Here is a 20,589-nt window from a genome sequence, read left to right as displayed (position 1 = left end):
TAGCAAGAAACAGAGCTCAGTTGCACTTAGCTCAATAGAGGCTGAATACAAGGCTACCAGTTAGGAAACATGTGAGGCCATTTGGATGCGGAAAATTCTAGTTGGATTGTTTGGTCAGAGGATGGATACAAATGTGATTTATTGCGATAATCAAAGTTGTATCAAACTCTTTGAGAATCCAATATTTCATGATAGGTCCAAGCATATCGATATCCGGTATCATCATCTTTGAGACTGTGTGGTGAAGAGGATCATGTTGTTGCTGTATGTTTTGACCGAGGAGAATGATGCATATATTTTGACTAAGGCATTTTCAAAATGAAAATTCGAGTTCCACAGAGATAGGATTGGGGTGACCGATAATCCCTTTCTTGTTGAGAGGGAGCGTTGAAAATAGAAACAAGAAATGCTAAATATAGAAGTGCTAGAAATAGCATTGCTATAAATAGCATTTCGGGATACATTCCAATTTTAGTTAGTCCCTGAACTAAAATTGAGAATTAAAAATCAAATTTTATCTTAGCAGTTGTTTGAAAAATAATTAATTAATTCATCTTGAGTTAATTAGTTGGAGAAAATCAAACATGAAGTCTATGTGAAGACATGAAACAGTTTTCCCTTTGATTGAGGAAGTTATCCCTTAATTAAAGTGATCAGGATGAGTTGTACTTTGAGCTGTAATTAGTTAGCTCAGTTAACTGAGTTAAGTCCAGTTAGATTAGTTCCAACAGTTTGTGGAACTGATTGTGAGTTCAGTTAGTTAATGCATGCATGCATGTAACTAGTGTACTTCAAATAACTGAATATTCTCTCATAAATAACTCATGCATGTCAGTTCAGTCAGAGACCCAATTGAGATCAGATGATGGGACAGTGTACTATCAGTTGAAGGAATATTCCATTGAGGATATCTCTTGCATGCAGAAGGAATTCATTCCTTGGAGATTGCGCAATTACTTCTAAGTTTGGTGAGTTGTGTGAGAGGTGAATTCACACATGTGGCAGCCAGAGGACCCAGGAGAAACTATGCAAGGAGATAGGAGGCTTGGAGGACTGAGGGAAGGCATATGTTGTGTCTATTCAGTCTATGAGTAGCATTGAGGGATTTTACTGAGAGCTGGATAGCTTATGAGCTAAAGCTTTGTGTATTCCAAAGATATTTCCACTTGTATGATAATACAAATAGCGGGGTTTTTAGCTGAGGCTTTCCCCTGAGTATTCTTCTGTGTTCATGTGTGATTGATTTCTCATTCTCTGTTATATGTGTTTTATTTCATCTTGCTCAAAATTTATTACACTTCCTCAAGTTCGTTTGTAGAAGTAGATCAAGTGTTTTTCTTTAGTATATTGCATTATTAGGTGATCTACAGTGGGAAATTCTACAACACCACCCAGTTACTCCCCATAGAAGCTGAATTTAAGACTATGGACTTGTCTCTTAACATTGTTAATGTCCCTCTACCTAACAAGATAATTTTTCATAGGAAAATTGGCAAGATGATATATCATGATTCAAGAAGAGCTTCATTGTCAATTAGAAAAGAAGAAAAGCTTATGGAAAAGGCCTATAACAAAATCAAGCAAGAAAATGCATATTCTAGGGATTTTTATGTACATAATGAAGGCTTCAAAGAGTTGATCATCAAGTTGGTTTTTGACCCAGAAGACAGGGAGGAAATTAAGGCCCTAATACAATGAGTGGAAGCTGAAATCCAGTCCTTGAAGCAGAAGCTAAACATGGATATAGCAGAGCTTGTACAAGTTGTTGAAGTAGACTTTGTGGAGAAAGAAAAAGAACAATTAATGATCATGTTGATCAATAGGAATAAGTAAATCGCATCCTTAAACAAAAATGTTCGAGATTTGGACCATACTATTAAAAACCATATTTGTATTGTTGTAATTCCTAGTGAATCAGATGATCCCTTAGAAAATTTGTCAAAGATGACCAAGCTCTCAATTTCTAAGGCAAAAACAAAAAATTGCCAAGATGAATTGACACTATCTCAAGTAGAATTGAGCAATAAAGAAAAACAATTGAGGTTTGCCAAGATAGAAAATGAGAAAACTTATGAAAAATATAAAACAACTCAAGAAGAGATAAAACAGTTGAAGAGCATATTCAAGGGAAACATGTCCTTAATCGAGGTGGGATGATATAATACAACAACTACATTACACCTAGGGGTATTTTCAAGTTGTTGCCGAAGAGAGGACAACAATCGCCATTGTTGTTGAGGTTGTGAATTCATGCAAGAAGGAAAACATAATTACCGATCAAATGGGAACTATTACCTCAAAGCTGGTACTTGAGCCCAAAAACCCAAAAAAAACATGAAAAAACAACCCGAAAATAAAAAGTGTTGATTCTGCATCACCATTATTTTTCTCAGAGTAAATTTTCAATATTTTTTAAAAATAACAGTAACAAACAATAAAATCCATTTTGTTTGGTGCAAAAAACACCTTGAAATCGAAAAGTGTTGATGCCAGAATAATGTCTTTTTTTCAGAGTACATTTTCAACATTTTTTAATAATGACGTTAAAAATAAAATATCATAAATCATAAAAAATTTAAATTTCCAACAATTTTCAAGCATGACATTAAATATAAAATATCACGTCTTTGAAAAGCCTTAAAATTCCAACGATTTTTAAGCATGTCGTTGTTATCGGGAAAACTAGTGTCCATTCAGAGCTGCTAGTCCCACTAAGATGGGTAGCTATCTTAGAAACAAACAAACTAAAGTCATTTTTGTTTTCCTTTATGAGAGATAGATGAGAGAGAAGTAGAGAGTACCAACCTCAGTCTTTCGCTAGTCTCCTTGCTCGTTTCTTCTCTCCCTTGATAGAGCTTTCGCCACTCCTTCCTCACTTGTCCCGCTTCAAAGAACACCTATAGAGTCAAGGCAACAAAATACCATCAAAGCATAGAGATCTATAACCATAAATAATGTAGGATCAGATGTACATTAACCATATAAATGCATATATAAATACAAGATTCAGAGATATACAAGCATAAGGAGGAAAACTCAAATAGCTTTATTGATAGAAGTAGTAGAAGAGAGGATTACAACCAAGCTGTCTGATCCAGCATCATCCTCCCAGCATGAAAGCCCTCTTCACCTCATACAAAGCAAGATCACCCAACAATGTCTTCAAAGAGAAACCAACAGCACTTCCTTGCAAATTACAAAATTCCAGTCTCTCGATCTCTTGGATGAGGGATCCATATATAGATGTTTACAGGAGAGTGAGTTAGCTTCTGGGATTTTGATTAGTGTCATTTCACTGATAGTTCTTGGTTTCACTTGGAGATTTCAGATCTCTTACTCATCCTTGCGTGAATTTAGAGAGGCAAGTGTCATATGAGCAGTTTCTAGAAGATTCTCTGGGTTTCCACCTAGCAAACTGCTTCTGCCATTTGTCTGCTCTCGCTCATCACACCCTACAGAAGGGCTTTCTAGTATGCATCGCACCCCCCGTGTGTAATAGGTGAGATGCATCACACCCTATGCATGGAGAAGTCTGTATGGTCCAGTTTTGACCAGTTCTGAGTAGTTTTTCATGGAGAACATCTCAGACATGATGTAATCAGGTGACCTTGTTCCTTTAGGGTATGAAACAACACTTTTAGGGGTTTAGAAGCCCTTGTTTTATGGACATATGTGATTGGGGCTGTAGTGCCCAAATATGTCTATAACAGTTGCCCCCTAAAGCATGAGGTCGTAAATCTTTTGATGTCGGGTGAAATGCTTTATAATGAGGATCTGAGGTTTTTCGAACTGGAAGGTGACCTGTAATAAGATACAATACAATACGTTATCTTCACAATATTTTCATGATCTAGCTAAGGCGGGCATTCCCATGCTCAACTTTATAAATTCATATTCATGTACATAAGACATAAAATCGTCAGTGTGGCAGACTGATGATTCTGGTAGAGCCATCATCCTTTAGTTTGGATGATTATCTGTGCAGCTGTACATTTGATGTCTTTATTTTCCTGAATATATCGCAACCCGGATGGATGAAACTGGATCTGGGGTCTTCAAACTCGTTCAATATTCGCCCGAAGTACAAGTCGATCCATGTGAAAAGATGTTCTGATATCGAACATGGAAAGACATCACCTGATTACCAGCCAATGATGTAAGTTGTTAACAGGCACGATAGGAATCACCGATAATGATAATGAGCCTCAAGGTACTGTAGTCAAATTCACGTGGTGTGAATGTATGAGTTGATGTCGAACACCACGTAAAATCTTTCGGTCGAAGGCCATTGATGTAAACCTATCGCCAGAAGTGAGAAACTTGCCATTGAGGCATGCAAGCTTCAAAGTACTGAAAGGGTTGTCCCTAAGTCAACTTCTTGGATAATGAGCTGATGTCGACAAGAAGTGACCCATCGTAGGAGGGCCTTAATGAATCCCACATCTACGACACGGAATGGAGCAAATGATTTTGTGGAGGTGAAAACGATCTGATGATACAAGGTTTAGGGTGGTGGTCATGAAAAATGGAGAGTGAAGGTATTGCAGCGGATGAGACATTAGCTAGGTTGGTGAATTCTCTGAGCGACTTCTCTTGAACATATCGGCGACACTAAAATGGATTGGTAGCGTTAACCCCAAAAATGGATGGTACGGTGGACCAATGGTGATATGACCGGTGAACGGAATAACCCAACCCGACTCAATCATGGTGACGAAGTGAAAGTGTCATGTTCAAGAGCGACTTGCTACCAATGAAGCTATTCAAGTTTTCTTCCCTTTTTCCCTAGTCATTGCTGACCAGTACCTCTTTATTTTTGTCAAGCTTGAGGAGGATAACATATGCTTGTTCTATAATTTGCCCTTCGGGCAAACCTGTCGCTATGTTTTAACGAGCCTAGCGACAGTGAAACTTAACTAAATCATTCACTCAGGAAACTACAGTAATCATCAGTCAAGGATGCAGTAGTAATAACTCTTTCCTCTGTCAACTGATGTAATTGAAATCAAACATAAACAAGATCCTCAACCTGAGAACTTAAACAGTAATAGCCAATGTCCTTTACAATTGTTGATCTTACACTCCACACTAAAGCAACTGATTAGGAATGATAACTGAATTAAATTAGTAATGTTGCTAATGAAAATGGAATGAACACGCTCACTGCAATAACACTTAAAAGAAAAACCAAATACTTGAAGGAAAGAAATGAATAGAAAAGCTATTTGAATAGAAATGAACAGCAAAGCTATCTTAATCGAAATGAACAACAAAGCTATCTTATTCGAAATGAACAGCAAAGCTATTTTAATGGAAATGAACAACAATCTGTAGTGAACAGCGAGGCTTTATAATTGAAATGAATAGCATAACAATATAAGTAGAAAAGGATAATAATCTTGTTATGATGGAAGGGAATGGCAATGTGATTCAATCACAGCTTATGCAATAAAACAATTTCATAAAATATTGGAACAGTAAACTGTAAAAACAAAAAACTGTAAAGCAATGCGATTAAAGGAAATGAAAATTAAAGCAAACCATCACACAACTGGAATTGTAAAGTAATGGTACAAATAGCAAGTGGATCCACCAGGGCTGGGCCCTTAGCCGCTAGTGAAGCACGGCCAGACTACTCTAGTATCAAATAATGGAACAGCAACCGAATTATATATTAATCATGTGTAAAGAAGTTTACAAGCAATTACACTTTGTTTTAATCAACAAGAGTCGATGGTAAAAGTGGAAATACAAAAGTGAAGTCTGAATAATGATAATGCATGCTCTCCTCTGATTTCCACAAGCGCTGTCCTTTTATAACAACCAGGCGAACAAAACAAGAATATAGATGAGCTTTGAAGCAGCGATCCCTCGGGATCAAAGGATCCTAAGGGATTCACTCTATCTTCTATCTCCAATCATCTTTTTGTCTTCTTGCTCTGATGCCATGCTTTTCCTTTCTTTTCCTTGACTGCGCGCTCTGATCTAGATCTTCTTGTCTGGATATGGCTTCCTGGCGAAGGGACAGCAGTTACTTCTGCTTTGTCTTTTCCTCCCGAATGGTGGCTTTCCATTTCTTCTATTTTCTATATAGAAGGAAAGACAATAATTAATTAATTTGTAACAATCACTAATCTCCTTAATTCTATTATAATTCTTTGATATATTACCATCTTAGAATATAAAGGAGTTATGATTAAAGAAAAAGATAAAGAAATAAATGGCAAATTCATACCTTTTCCATCACTCAACACACCCCCCTACTTACCCTTTTTCATGCCTTCATGAAAACCATGTAGTTTACATGCAAAGCAGTTAGAGAATAGGGTGGACAGGGATTTTCATGAAGTGGTCTAAAACCATGATTTGCAGCTAAAACTTCAAAAATATGCCCTGTCTGCCCTTCAGGTAATTCATATATGGCCTTGTATCCTGCTGCAGGATACCAGATAATAGGGCTTTGAAATCTACAACCTAGCCAATACGGGCCCTCTCTCAAGATGAGGTTACTATAGGTAACCAGGCGGTTGGCAGCTAACTTAAAATTTTTGTAATTGAATGGCTCTCTGTCCTGAATATTCCGATTGGAAGTCTTCCATCAGAGTTTAGCTGCTGCTACGGCATGGTCTTTGATAGACAGGAAATATTCTACCCCTGTTGGACAATTGCTTTATGGATGGATCCCAATATCTGGATCACACCTTTCTTTTTCATTAGGCTTTTAAGCTTAGCCCATAGTTGTAATGGGTTTTTCAGTTCACCCCTAACCCAAAGGTCTAACCCATTTTCTTGTCTCTGAAAAGTGTTATGGGCCTTGAGCCACTTTAACTTGTTAACAACAAACGAAATGAATGCTTGAAACTAGACATCACCCATAAAAGGCCTAGGATTCTTCTCCATTTCCTCTTCCAATATAAAATTATGCAAATAAAATTCATAGAGTAATCGTTGAACTTTTACTCCATAATGTTTACAGCAGTTTACAAAATCATCAACAGTTTTTAATTCTATAGGTTTCCCTGCCTTAAAAGCCTTAATTTTTAACTGCAAATATCTTTCTAACAAAAACAAAGCATAATTTTTGGCAGGGGACCTACATGCTAGAACATCTGTATATAGAGAATAGAGTGTATTCATTTGAATCATAACTGTTTTTAATCTATTCTTTACCTCTTCAACTTTTTCTTCTGCCTTCCAGCATTTATCGAAGGCTTCTTCCTCTGATGCATTGATGTCCCTTAATTGCTACTGTAACTCTTGGTATTTCTTCTTAGGAACAGTCTCTTCTTCGAGCTTTTCTATAGTCTGTTGAGCCTGTGCCAGATCCTCTTGGAGTTTTGTTACACCAGGGTCGTTGTCCATCAAAACACTTTTGGGTTGAAGATCTACCTGGGTTTTCTTATTACGATATCTAGTTCCTACAGTCTATGTCTCTTTATCATGAAATTTCTGGTTGGCCGTACTGCTGGAGGACAGTGCCTCGGTCTGAACATCTTTATTGCAAACTTGTGCATTTTCTGTTTGGGCAGCTGCGTCTGTAATAGCTGCATGCTATTCCTTGTTGTCTTGAATGAATATGGGCTCGATTTTAGTCTCCTTGGCCTTTGTATTATGGGGTTTAGTTTGGATGGATGCATCCCCTGTTTTCGGGGTTCTTTTAGAGATTTTCCCCCTTTTCAGGACCCTTATCTTTTGTCTGAGTTGTTTTACTAAATTTAGCAGCCTTTGTTGTTCCTTCCTCAGTGTCTTGATTTTATTCGTCTTCTTATTCTTGGGAGGAACAGTTGTTTTCTTTTCTGGACTTGGCTGCTCATTTGGGTTTTGTTCTTCAGAAACTGTGCCTTTGCCCTAGCTTGTTTCCATATTCTCTGTTTGGAATACTTCTTCAGTGTTCGTGTTATCCTGACTAGGTTCCTCAAGGGAGGTAACCCTAGTTTAATCTACCACTTCCTGTTGGGCTTTTGCTTCTGCCTCTTCCTCATCATGCATTTCCTTGGATGTATCCTTGCTATGGGCAGAGTGTTCTTGTGATTGCTCTACCTAAATATTGAGGTTGATCGGACTCTGGGGTTGAATATACTCACTCATATTGGCTAAAATTTGAGCCAATTCGTCTTCCTGCAATGGGCTCTGTGGTAGACTTGCACTGGAGGTTACGGGAAGTTCCACTTCCTCCCTTTCTTCTTCACTGGTGTGCTCAGTTTCTTCCTCTTCCTGATTTTCTCCTCCTTCGAGTTGCGAGGGTTGCTCATCTCCAGAACTATGTAATTCTAAGGGTTGGCTGCTTCTACCCTGGAGGCTTCCCAACATTCTCCTACTTCTTCTTAATCTGGAGGATTGTCTGCATTTTTGAGGTCTATATGTTGTGTTGGTGGTTCTTTTTCTTTTTAGGGTAGGTAAGGCTATTCCCCTGTCTATTGAAAATACCAATTCTTCCCAACTAGTCTGCTACTGAGCAACACTATAACTAACTATTAATCGAATTAAACAATGGTGGCTTACTACTGTTCCTGTATGATGGGATTTCCTTATGCTCCGAGCAGCGTCATGGAGTAAAAAATTTAAATATGCAGGTAAATTTACAGCACATCTCTGTTTTAGCACTGCTAATAATTTGAGGTGGCGTGGTCTTACCACATCCTTTCTCCTGTTGCATGTAATGTAGCTTTGCACTACTCTAGCTAGTTCTGCCCATGGTTCTCCCAGAGTTGTCGGCTGGACTCCTTTTCCTTTGACGGTCAGGTTCTGTCCTTCGTCCTGAAAGATGGCCATGGCCTCTTGAAGTCTCATTTTTTTATGGGTCCATATGGGTCCAACTGCTGGTAATCCGGATACCTCAGCAATTACTGCATCTGTTACTGTTATTCGCCTTCCTCTTTCTATGGAATGATCCTCCTGCAAATTCTGCAAAAATTCGATGGCCACAGTTTCATGGGGCTACTGTAGTTGTGTAAGTTAGGCAATCCATCCTGCTCTCACCAAAATTTCTTGTGTAGTGTTGGAAATTGTTAGTACTTGTGGTTCGCTGCGTACTGATCGACCTCCCATTTTGTCTAAGCTCTGCACACTGTTAATTTTTCACACCAATACACAGAAATGGCAATGGAACAGCAAACTGTGCATATCGGAAAATATCAATACCGTTAAAATTGCGATTTCGAGATCTGATGAAGTCATAGTACCTCCAAATAGGGAATTGACACATATGCAGGCATATTTTGGAAGTCACCCGTGCCCCCCTGAAATATGATAGGTCGTCCTCAACCAGGCAAATGGAGGAGCAGGGTACTGGATGGCAATCGTACAGTATAAAAAGGGAAAGGCGTACGTATCCATGATATGATCACAAAAAGTAGCGAATTGCTGAAATCAAAGTTTATGATGAAATCGTGAACAGATATGGAAATGCTATGGAATGATGCGAAAAATAGGGAAGAGGACAGCTGACATAAGTAAAAATGCTTATGCAATCATTATTCACTTGAACCATTATGATTGATTTTTAAACAATATTTCATGTGTAAGAGGTTCAAAAGGGTTTAGGAGCATAATCTCATTTGAAATCAAGATAAAGATATAAGAAAAGGGTTTATAATTACTATTGATGTGTGAAAAATATGACTCCAATACCATCAGCAAAGCTCTGTTGCCCACAGGTGTTTATAACCTTGACAAAGATGATTTTTCACCCTTGGAACCATAATCCTTTATGTATGCCTAGGAAGGTGCTTTGTGATGTCAGGATGGAGGCCATTGTGCTGGCTTGGTAACCAGATGAATCACAATGCCATTCACCAAGAAGGAGTGAAAGGTGGGCGGGTCGGCTCGTGATGAGACCTCCTGTTCCAAAGACTTTTTATTTTTCTGATGTGCCCATTGGATCATATCCCTGGTGTGGTGGCCATAGTGGGAATGCCACTTCACTTCTTCCTTATGATCATGGTAGGTTGGCTCTTGATGAGACCCCCTATCCTCCATCTGACAAATCATAGAATTGTTAGTAATCATATAGATATTTTTTCTCTTTTCTTTTTCTTTTATATAGCACTTTCCTATTTATATATAGAGGATGGCTCAACACTCCTTAAGATTAGGGATGGTGGAACAAGTCTGAACATCTCAATAGAGGAACATATGCTCTTATTCTTATTCAATAATAAAAATCAAAGAGATTTATGAGGATTGGGGAAGAACCAACATGATAAAAATAATCAATCAAATTAGTCTTAGTGAAAATAAAGACAACAAAGTGATATAGATAGTTGTGTCCTTTCCTTTTTTTCTTATCAATACAAAGCAATTTCTTTAAAGATTACAATTTTTCTTTGATTTGTTGATTTCAGTAACCTCTAATTTTTGTGTCCTTGCATAAATTTGTATCTTTGCCTTGAAAGGATCATGAAGAGTGAAACATTATTCACAAAAATTCTCAAAATGTTGTTCTATAAGAGAAACAACAACAACAAAAATGCACTCAAAAAGTGTTGTTCCTTAGATGGAACAGCTACTGTTCCATAAAAGGAATAGCAAAAAGAACATCTGCACGCAAAACTGCGGTTTCTTTAAGAGGAACAATAAACAAAAGAAAAAGATACACGCGAAACTGTTGTTCCTTTGGAACAACAGTTGTTCCTTAAGCGGAACAACAAATAAAGCAAGCGCAAAATAAAATGTTGATCCTTTGGTGGAATAACCTAAAAACATTCCAAATCGAAACTGTTGTTCCTTAGAAGGAATGGAAGAAAGTAAAAAAAATGGCAAAAGGGTTGTTCCTTTTAAAAGGAACAGCAAAAAACAATCAAGCGGAAGTGTTGTTCCTTAAGAGGAACGGTTGTTGTTCCTTAAGAGGAACAACAGTTTTTCCTTAAGAGAAACAACAAAACCAATAGGGTGGAAGTGTTGTTCCTTTAAGAGGAACAACTGTTGTTCCTTAAGAGGAACAGCAGTTGTTCCTTAAGAGGAACAGCAAAAGGTAAACACGCAGAAGCGTTGTTCCTTAAGAGGAACGGTTGTTGTTCCTTAAGAGGAATAGCAGTTGTTCCTTAAGAGGAACAGCAAAAAGATAAACACGCAAAAGTGTTGTTCCTTAAGAGGAATGGTTGTTGTTCCTTAAGAGGAACAACAGCTGTTCCTTAAGAGGAATAGCAGTTGTTCTTTAAGAGGAATAGCAAACATAAAAAAATGTAGAGATGTTGTTCCTTAAGAGGAACAGTAGTTGTTCCTTTAAGAGGAACAGCAGTTGTTCCTTTAAGAGGAACAGTGAAAATGAAAAATACTTAGAAGCGTTGTTCCTTAAGAGGAACGGTTGTTGTTCCCTAAGAGGAACAACAGTTGTTCCTTAAGAGGAACAGCAAAAATACAAACATTAAGGGGACATGCGAAAATGTTGTTCCTTAAGAGGAATGGCTGATGTTCCTTAAGAGGAACAACAGCTGTTCCTTAAGAGGAGCAACAAGCAAATATAAGCACACAAGATTGTTGTTCCTTAAGAGGAACGGCTTTTGTTTCTTAAGAGGAACAGCAGCTGTTCCTTAAGAGGAACAACACGAAAAATAAAGGCACGCAAAATTGTTGTTCCTTAAGAGGAACAGATGCTGTTCCTTAGAGGAACAACAGTTGTTCCTTAAGAGGAACAGCACGAAAAAAAATCTGTACAAAAAAATAGTTTATACAAACGAAATTAAAGAGAAAAGCTTATGTACAAATTTCAGAAACAAAGGATTTGTTCAGTGAATTAATGCTGAGAGGGGTTATCTTCCTCAACAAGAATCTTCATAGTGCAATCTTCCTGTAATTGTTGGTAAAAGGATTCCCAAGTAAGTGGTTTGCGGTAAAGTTGCACTTGATGACCGTTTGCTTTGAAAGAATGTCCAGATCCATCAATGGTAGTTAATGTAATGGTGCCATTGAAATGCACTTTCTGTATCTCATAAGGTCCAAGCCATCGTGTCTGGAGTTTTCCGGGGAAATCCTGAAACCTGGAATCGTATAGGAGTGCCCAATCTCCTTCGTGGAATATTTTCTTTTTAATAAGGGCATCGTGCCATTTTTCTCTCTGCTGTTGAATTAATGCAGTGCATTGAAGAGCTGAGAGCCTAATTTCATCTAACTCATTGATTTGTTGTAATCTGTTAATCTGGGCCTCATTTAAATTCAAACCCACCTCCTACGCTGTTCTTAATGTTTGAATTTCAAATTCTATTGGAAAGATGGGTTCTTTTCCAAATACTAATTGATATGGTGAATACCCAGTGGTATTTCTCCACATTGTTCAGTATGCCCACAAGGCTTTTGGCAATCTTGAAGCCCAGTCACGTCTGTGTGATGCAACTGTTTTTGTAAGTATTTCCTCTATCACCTTATTCATGCTCTCTACTTGGCCATTTGCCTGTGGGTGGTATGGAGTTGTAATTTTGTGCCGAATGTGGTAATTTTTTAATGTTGCAGTGATTTTATTACCTACAAATTGCGGTCCTCCATCTGTAATTATGTCCCTCGGGAGGCCATATCGTACAAATATTTGGAAAAGGAAATGTATTACAGAGTCTTCTGTAGCTCTTGGAAGTGCCTCTGCTTCAACCCATTTGGTAACATACTTTGTTGTGACTAGTATGTATGTTTTCTGATTTGATGATGGGTTAATAGGACCAATAAAATCAAGCACCTAGCGCTCAAATGGCTCAATTACTAACTGTGGATTTATAGGCATTCAATCGGACTGTCCAGGGCGTCCCGCCCTTTGGCAACTATCACAGGCTTGTACAAACTTTTTAGCATCTTTAAAAATTGCAGGCCAGTAAAAGCCTGTTTGTAAAACCTTATGACTAGTCCTGTGGTCTGCAAAATGTCCGCCACACGGCCCATCGTGGCATGCTTTTAGAATATCAAATATTTTGTCTTCTCGAACGCATCTTCTAATGTGCATATCTGCCCCTGTATGAAATAGGTAGCCCCCAATCCAAGAGAATCGAGTATTGAGCTACACTATCTGTTTTTGTTCATTAGGCGTTAGATGCTTGGGTAATTTACCTACTGCTAAATAATTTGCAACATCAGCATACCATGGTGTTCTGGTAGTAACAGCAAACAAATGTTCATCTGGAAACTGATCATTGGCTGCTGCTGCGTCCGCTGGTTTTGGCATTCGTGAGAGAAAATCAGCTACAAGATTCTCTTTTCCAGGTCGATCCTTTATTGTGATGTCAAATTCCTGCAATAGAATCAACCATCTTGTTACACTACCATTTGTAACTGGTTTATTTGCTAAATATTTTATGACAGAGTGATCTGTATATAAAACTACAGGATACCCAGTTATATAATGTCTAAATTTATTTACAGCATGTATTACAACTAAAAATTCTTTTTCAGTCACAGTATAGTTTAATTCAGCAGGAGATAGATTCTTTCTAATATAATAAATTGCATATGGCTTTTTATCTTCTTCCTGCCCAAGGACTGCTCTGATAGTTGTGTCTGAAGCATCAGATGAAATTTGGAATGGCAAATCCCAATTTGGGCCCCTTAGCACTAGGGTTGTTGATACAAGCTTTTTCAGATCCTCAAAAGCATGGTCACACTTATCTGTCCAAATAAAATCAACATTTCCTGTTAGTGCATATAAAGGTGCAGCTATTTGAGAAAAATGCTCTATTAGTCTTCTATAATAACCAGAAAATCCCATAAAATTGTGTACCTCTGTTTGTGTGGTAGGAGTAGGTATTAACAAAATTATCTGAATTTTAGCTGGATCTACCTGTATTCTAGCTGTTGAGATATAATGACCTAAGATGACTCCCTCGGTCATCATCATATGACACTTTTCATGGCTCAAGCAAAGCCTGGTGGAAATACATCTTTGCAGCACCTTTTCCAATGTTTCTAATGCTGGCTCAAAATCATCTCCATAAGGTGTGAAATCATCCATATATACTTCGAGCCCTTCATTTATTAAATCTGAAAAGATGCTGAGGATGGCCCTTTGAAATGTGGTAGGGCCATTGCATAGGCCAAAGGGTAAGACTTTGTAAGCAAATGTTCCCCAAGGACAGGTAAAAGTAGTTTTATCCTGATCTTCAGGGGCAATCTGAATCTGATTGTATCCACTGAAGCCATCTAGGAAAGAAAAGAATTTCTTTCCTGCTAATGTGTCTAATACTTGGTCAATGAATGGAAGGGGAAAGTGGTCTTTCTGGGTTGCTTTGTTCAATTCTCTGTAATCTACACATATCCTCCACTTTCCATTCTTCTTTGGCACCACTACTAGTGGAGAGACCCACTTGCTATCAGATATTGGATAAATAAAGTTTACATCTAAAAGTTTTTGTAATTCAGCTTTCACAATATCCTTAAGATGAGGGTTTAATCTCCGTTGGGGTTGGCAAATGGGTCTAGCATCCTTTTCTGTATAAATGTGGTGTGTACACAATTGGGGATCAATTATTTTCATGTCCGGGTAATCCCATGCAAAAGCTTCCTTATATTTTCTCAGTAGTTGGACCAACTTCTCTTCTTGTTCAACAGTCAGGTTTTTGTTAATGTTCAACGTTTTCCCTGGTTCAATTTCTATGGTTTTGCTATTGTAAACAGAGGTGGTAGGTATTGATTGATCATGAGTGTCTTTCAGGGGATCTTCTTCCTCTTCATTATCAAATGCTACCTCAATCATGTGACATTGCAAATGGGATCTGGTTTCTGGTTGGTTAATGAAGCTGTTAATGATGTCGTCCTCTGTTTGGTCTTTAAATTCGAAGGCATCTTCTATGGTTAGTGGTGATCTAATGTTTTCTGTGAGGTATGATACAGGTTGTTTCTTTGTTTTCATTATTGTTAAGCTTGGCTGGGCTGGAGGGTACAAAGCTAAATTCTTGACATTACTCCCTCTAGTTATAGTCATATTGCCTTGTCGGCAGCCAATGTAAGCATCAGCAGTTGCTAGCCAAGGTCTACCTAAGATTAAAGGGTGTCCATCTAGCCAGTTTTTGGGGTTAATAATCAGAAATTCGGCAGGGTATTCCCAGGAGTCTACAGATACCATTACATCATAGAGTGTACCTTCTTTCCTGACTACCGATCGGTCAGCCAATTCCAATAAGGTTGTGGTTGGATCTAATGATGTAATGCCAAGTTTTTGACAAGTGGTGGTTGTTAGGATATTAATTGCAGCTCCTAAATCAACTAAGGCATTTGGAAAGGATTGTCCATTGATTTGCACTGTAACTATAAGATTCCCTGGGTCCTCATATTTTACAAGTGCTTCTCTTCCTGATAGTAAGTCAGATAGGGTGCCAACTACTTGGACGGTTGGATTAATTGTTATTCTCCTCTTTGGCTTTCTTATACATAATTCTTTGATGGTTTTTGTGTAAATTAGGATATCTTTGATAGCTTGGAGGAGTGGAATTTTTATACACAATTTTTTTAGTTCTCCCAGAAGATCAAAATCAGGATGTTCTATTGGATGAGGTATGATTAGTTGTTCTGGGAATGGTGGAGAAGAGGTGGTTGCTTGTTCATGAGTTTGTTGTCTAACCAAATTCTCTTCCTGTAGTGGTTTTTATAAATGTAACGAATTTTCAACTTGAACATTTTTGTCTCCCTCTAATTCTATTATGCACCCAGACCTTAATTGAAGGTCGTTGCACTCCCTTAACTCGGTTTCTAGTTCTGGTGCTTTGATTGTTTGAACAGATTGAACCGGTCTATTATTAGGGTTCAGGTTGGATTGGGCTGGGAGTTGCGGTCTTAAGTTGGCCTGGGAATTTTGTTGCAATGTATATGGCGCTAGCAATGTAGGTTGAGGGAGAGGAATTGTTCCAGCTGTCTGATTCATAGGTCTTTGCTAATTCGACTACCAGGTTTGACTCTGTGAGGTGGAGGGTGACCATTGTGTTGGATATGCATTATTTTGCCAAAATGGTGGACAGTAAGGAAAGTTCGGCCAATTGGTTTGATTTGTTTGATTTGGCCATGGTGATGTGGAAAATGGCTGTTGTGACCAACTGGGGAAAGGTGGCTGATTTTGCCACATTCCATTATATTGCTGAGCATTATACTGAGGAGATTGAAAAGAAGAGGATGGATCAACGGGCATACCTGTTGGTCATGGCTGCCATTGACGGCACTGATTGAGTAGGTACACCGATTATGTTTCTTCTTCCACTTCCTTGTAGACTGCTTTCCATCCCAGGAGTGAGGGGCAGCTTTCTGTGGAGTGATCTTTCGTGCAGATGGCGTAGACTTGGACTGTATTCAGTGGGCACTCTTTATGGCTATGCTTCTTTCTACATCTAGGGCAGAATATTGCCAAATTTTGATCTACTTCTGCTTTCTTTTGTTTAGCTTGCATAATGTCGAGCTGCGTTGTTAGAGTCCCTAGAATATCGGTTTTGAAATCTTCTAGTAGATTGTCGATTTTTGCGCGGGTTATCCCTCCACCGGAGATCTTGCTATCCCTTGTGATCATGTCACGTTCTGCTGGCTTTAATCTTGTGCTGCCTCTCGAACTCCTGATACATAAATCAATGATGTCAGCAAAATTTTCCTGATATATGTCACCTTTGCCCATAATGTTTAATGTTTCAACCCATTGTTCCTTCATTCCTTTGATTAATGTAGTTTTTAACACATTATTAGGTAAGGGTAAAGATGCATAAGGTAGTCTCTGGAGGTTGTATTGAAAGTGTTCTACATATTCCTCCAATGTTTCATTAGGTCTTGCTGTCATCTGAAATATTTCATCCTTTAATTCTCTAGACCTACAATAATCCTGATATTTCTTTAGAAAAGAAGCTTTCATCTGATCCCAGTCATTTATAACACCTCCACCTAACCCCATAAACCATCGTAGAGCTTCTCCTTTTAATGTGGAGGGAAATAGTTTTAGTTTTTGGGGATCGATGGTATAGTCATACCCCCAGCATAATACATTGAATTCAAATAGAATGCATCTGGATCTTCCGATGTTAGACCATGGAATGTAGGAATATGCTGGAAAGGAATGACCTTCATAGGTGCATTAACTGCAGTGTCCACAATGGGATATTGCAGTGTGGAAGTTTGAGGTGTTTGCTGGTTCTGGGCCATTTGATCAAATATGTGCCAATATCCTTCTGGGATTTCTAGGGAGTTATTCCTAGGCTGACTAGAAGGAGTAGGGATGACCTTAACAACACTTCCCTTGTCTGGGATAATGAGTGTTCCTTGTTGAATCATTATCTGAGGGGATTTTGTTTCTTCAAGCTCTTCAGCTTTGTTTTGGATGATTTTGACAACACTTCCCTTATCTGGGCTGCTTAGTGTTTGAACTACTCCAAGAGGGGATCTTGGTTCTTCTATTTCCCCTGTTTCTCCTCCTCCTTCGCAGAGATTACTAGAGTTCCCTTCTTGTAAAGAAATTGGGCGAGAATTCTCAATTTCTTGAAAATCTTGCTCAGTCTCTTTTGTTTGGCTATGCACCTCAACAAAGGCTACAGATGGTGATTTTGTGGCCCGAAGAGAGCTAGTAGGTTGTCTAGAAGCAACTTTTCTAGGGCCTACTAATGGTTGAGATTCAACTTTCTTAATGATATTGTCTATAAAGGTTAATCAACCAAGGGTCACCGTTCCCTTAGCTTTGTCAGGTTTGGGTAGTGGTTTTGGATTCTTTTCAAGTTTTTTTCTGCTTAGTCATGCACACAATTCAAAATGTTTATTTCTACCCAAAAAAATTAACAAATCTGCCAGAAAGCAGGTGGGGGAGCAAGGTTGTTACATGCTCCGTACGCAGGTTCTTACCTTCCATTTTTAATACCCAATTCTCTCCTAGCAGACACTCATCACACTACTCTCTGAAAGAAAATAAATGGCTACACTCTCCCCGGCAACGGCGCCAAAATGTTGAGGTATAAAAGGTGTCTTTTTAACTCCTATTTATCCTACATTAATTATCAATCCAAGTAGGATTTTTTATTTCAAGAGTGTACTCAGTCTGAGGCGGCAATTTATTCCAACAGTAATGTTTTCCAATTTGCAGTACATTGCTTCAAACACAAGAGTAAACGGATGCTTGAAATAAAGTCTAACTGCAATTACAAGAAACTTAATGCTCTGAAACTAAATCATTCACTCAGGAAACTACATTAATCATCAGTTAAGGATGCAGTAGTAATAACTCTTTCCTCTGTCAACTGACGTAAATGAAATCAAACATAAACAAGATCCTCAATCTAAGAACTTAGACAGTAATAGAGAATGTCCTTTATAGTTGCTGATCTTACACTCCACACTAAAGCAACTGATTAGAAATGATAACTGAATTAAATTAATAATGCTGCTAATGAAAATGGAATAAACATGCTCACTGCAATAAAACTTAAAAGCAAAACCAAATACTTGCAGGAAAGAAATGAACAGCAAAGCTATTTGAATAGAAATGAACAACAAAGCTATCTTAATCGAAATGAACAACAAAGCTATTTTAATGGAAATGAACAGCAAAGCTATTTTAATGGAAATGAACAGCAATCTGTAGTGAACAGTGAGGCTTTATAATTGAAATGAATAGCATAACAATATAAGTAGCAAAGGATAATAATCTTGTTATGATGGAAGGGAACGGCAACGCGATTCAATCACAGCTTATGCAATAAAACAATTTCATAAAATATTGGAACAGTAAACTGTAAAAATAGAAAATTGTAAAGCAATGTGATTAAAGGAAATGAAAATTAAAGCAAACCATCACATCCCTGGAATTGTAAAGTAATGGTACAAATATCAAGTGGATCCACGAGGGCTGGGCCCTTAGCCGCTAGTGAAGCACTGCCAGACTACTCCAGTATCAAATAATGGAACAACAACCAAATTATATATTAATCATGTGTAAAGAAGTTTACAGGCAATTTCACTTTGTTTTAATCAACGAGAGTTGATGGTCAAAGTGAAAATACAAAAGTGAAATATGAATAATGATAATGCATTCTCTCCTCTGATTTCCACAAGCATTGTCCTTTTATAACAGCCAGGCGGACAAAACAAGAATATAGATGAGCTTTGAAGCAGCGGTCCCTCAAGATCAAAGGATCCTAAGGGATTCACTCTATCTTCTATCTCCAGTCATCTTTTTGTCTTCTTGCACTGATGTCGCGCTTTTCCTTTATTTTCCTTGACTGCGCGCTCCAATCTCGATCTTCTTGTCTGGATATGGCTTCCTGGCGAAGGGACAGTAGTTACTTATGCTTTGTCTTTTCCTCTGGAATGGTGGCTTTCCATTTCTTCTATTTTATGTATAGAAGAAAAGACAATAATTAATTAATTTGTAACAATCACTAATCTCCTTAATTCTACTATAATTCTTTGATATATTACCATCTTAGAATATAAAGGAGTTATGATTAAAGAAAAAGATAAAGAAATAAATGGAAAATTCATACCTTTTCCATCGCTCAATAGACCTTATGTTAGGTTGGGTGGACCCACCTAAGATTTTGTGCATGATTTTTGCACATGGTTTTGGATGCAATGGTTTTTTGGTCCATGGTTTTGGACACGATGGTTTTCGGTCCATGGTATTGGATGCTTCGGCATGTATAAATATGTATTGTAACATTGAAAGGAACATAATGAAAAATCAAGCTGGTAGTCCCGTTTTGGGATCCAGGGGAAAATCTCTGTGTATATGTGTTTTATGTGTTATGCTCTCGCATTATTTATTTTCTGTGTTTTAGAATTCATATGCAGGTAATTTATGTACGAGGTTAAAACCTACAAGTCATTGAGCTGAGGGTCTGGTCCCAAAATTTTTAAGTACTTTGAATTTTATTATGGTGAATTAGTTAAGTAAAGAGGTGAAATGAATGGGGGAAGTTAATTAATTGACTTTGAAATCCATTTGTGTGCTTGATTGTCCATTCATATTTGGAACATATGATGAAAGATGATAAATATGTTTTTTGTCTAATCAATCATCATACTTCTGCAACCTTTCTTTACTTACCCATCTACTTATCCTACCATTTTTTCTTCACTTTATTAGGGTGCATTTAAGCTAGCAAACCCTTATCAATATTTTCTTTTCTTTCCATAGAAAACTATCTAAACGAACCTTATATCATCCAAAGGCTTAGATTGAACAGTTTATCTCCTTTTATTTACTCTACCTATCTAATTATCTGCCAAGATTACACTGTTTGGTCAGATCTTATTCTCTATCTATAGACATAAAAATTGAAAACATGAAATAGTCAAGTTTAAACATTTTGACTATCATGGATTGTGGCAAGAATTACAAGCTGCACACAATCATTTATTATGCACCAAAAGTAAATATCAGTGGCATTTTGACTTGCTCACTTTCATGGTCTTTTTGTTTTCTTTTGGGGTTCATATTTTTTTGTCTTTTTTGACCTTTTTTATTCTTTTTGTCCTTTGATTATTTTTTTAGTACATACCCTCTTTACTTTTTTTTATTTTTTTGAATATGGAAAACATTTGCAGAAAGTAAAGGTATGTACAATATTACAAGGTTTAATCTCAACCATTCAAAATTATGACTCCTATTGGTATAGGAACCTAACAGTGGCTCCACTTGGGGATGGCATTTCCTGGTGA

The sequence above is a fragment of the Pinus tabuliformis genome, chromosome 6 (assembly GCF_031772625.1).
Source record: "Pinus tabuliformis cultivar Carrire ecotype Pingquan chromosome 6, CPIR1, whole genome shotgun sequence".
Classification (NCBI taxonomy): domain Eukaryota; kingdom Viridiplantae; phylum Streptophyta; class Pinopsida; order Pinales; family Pinaceae; genus Pinus; species Pinus tabuliformis.
This window is presented reverse-complemented; position numbering follows the sequence as displayed.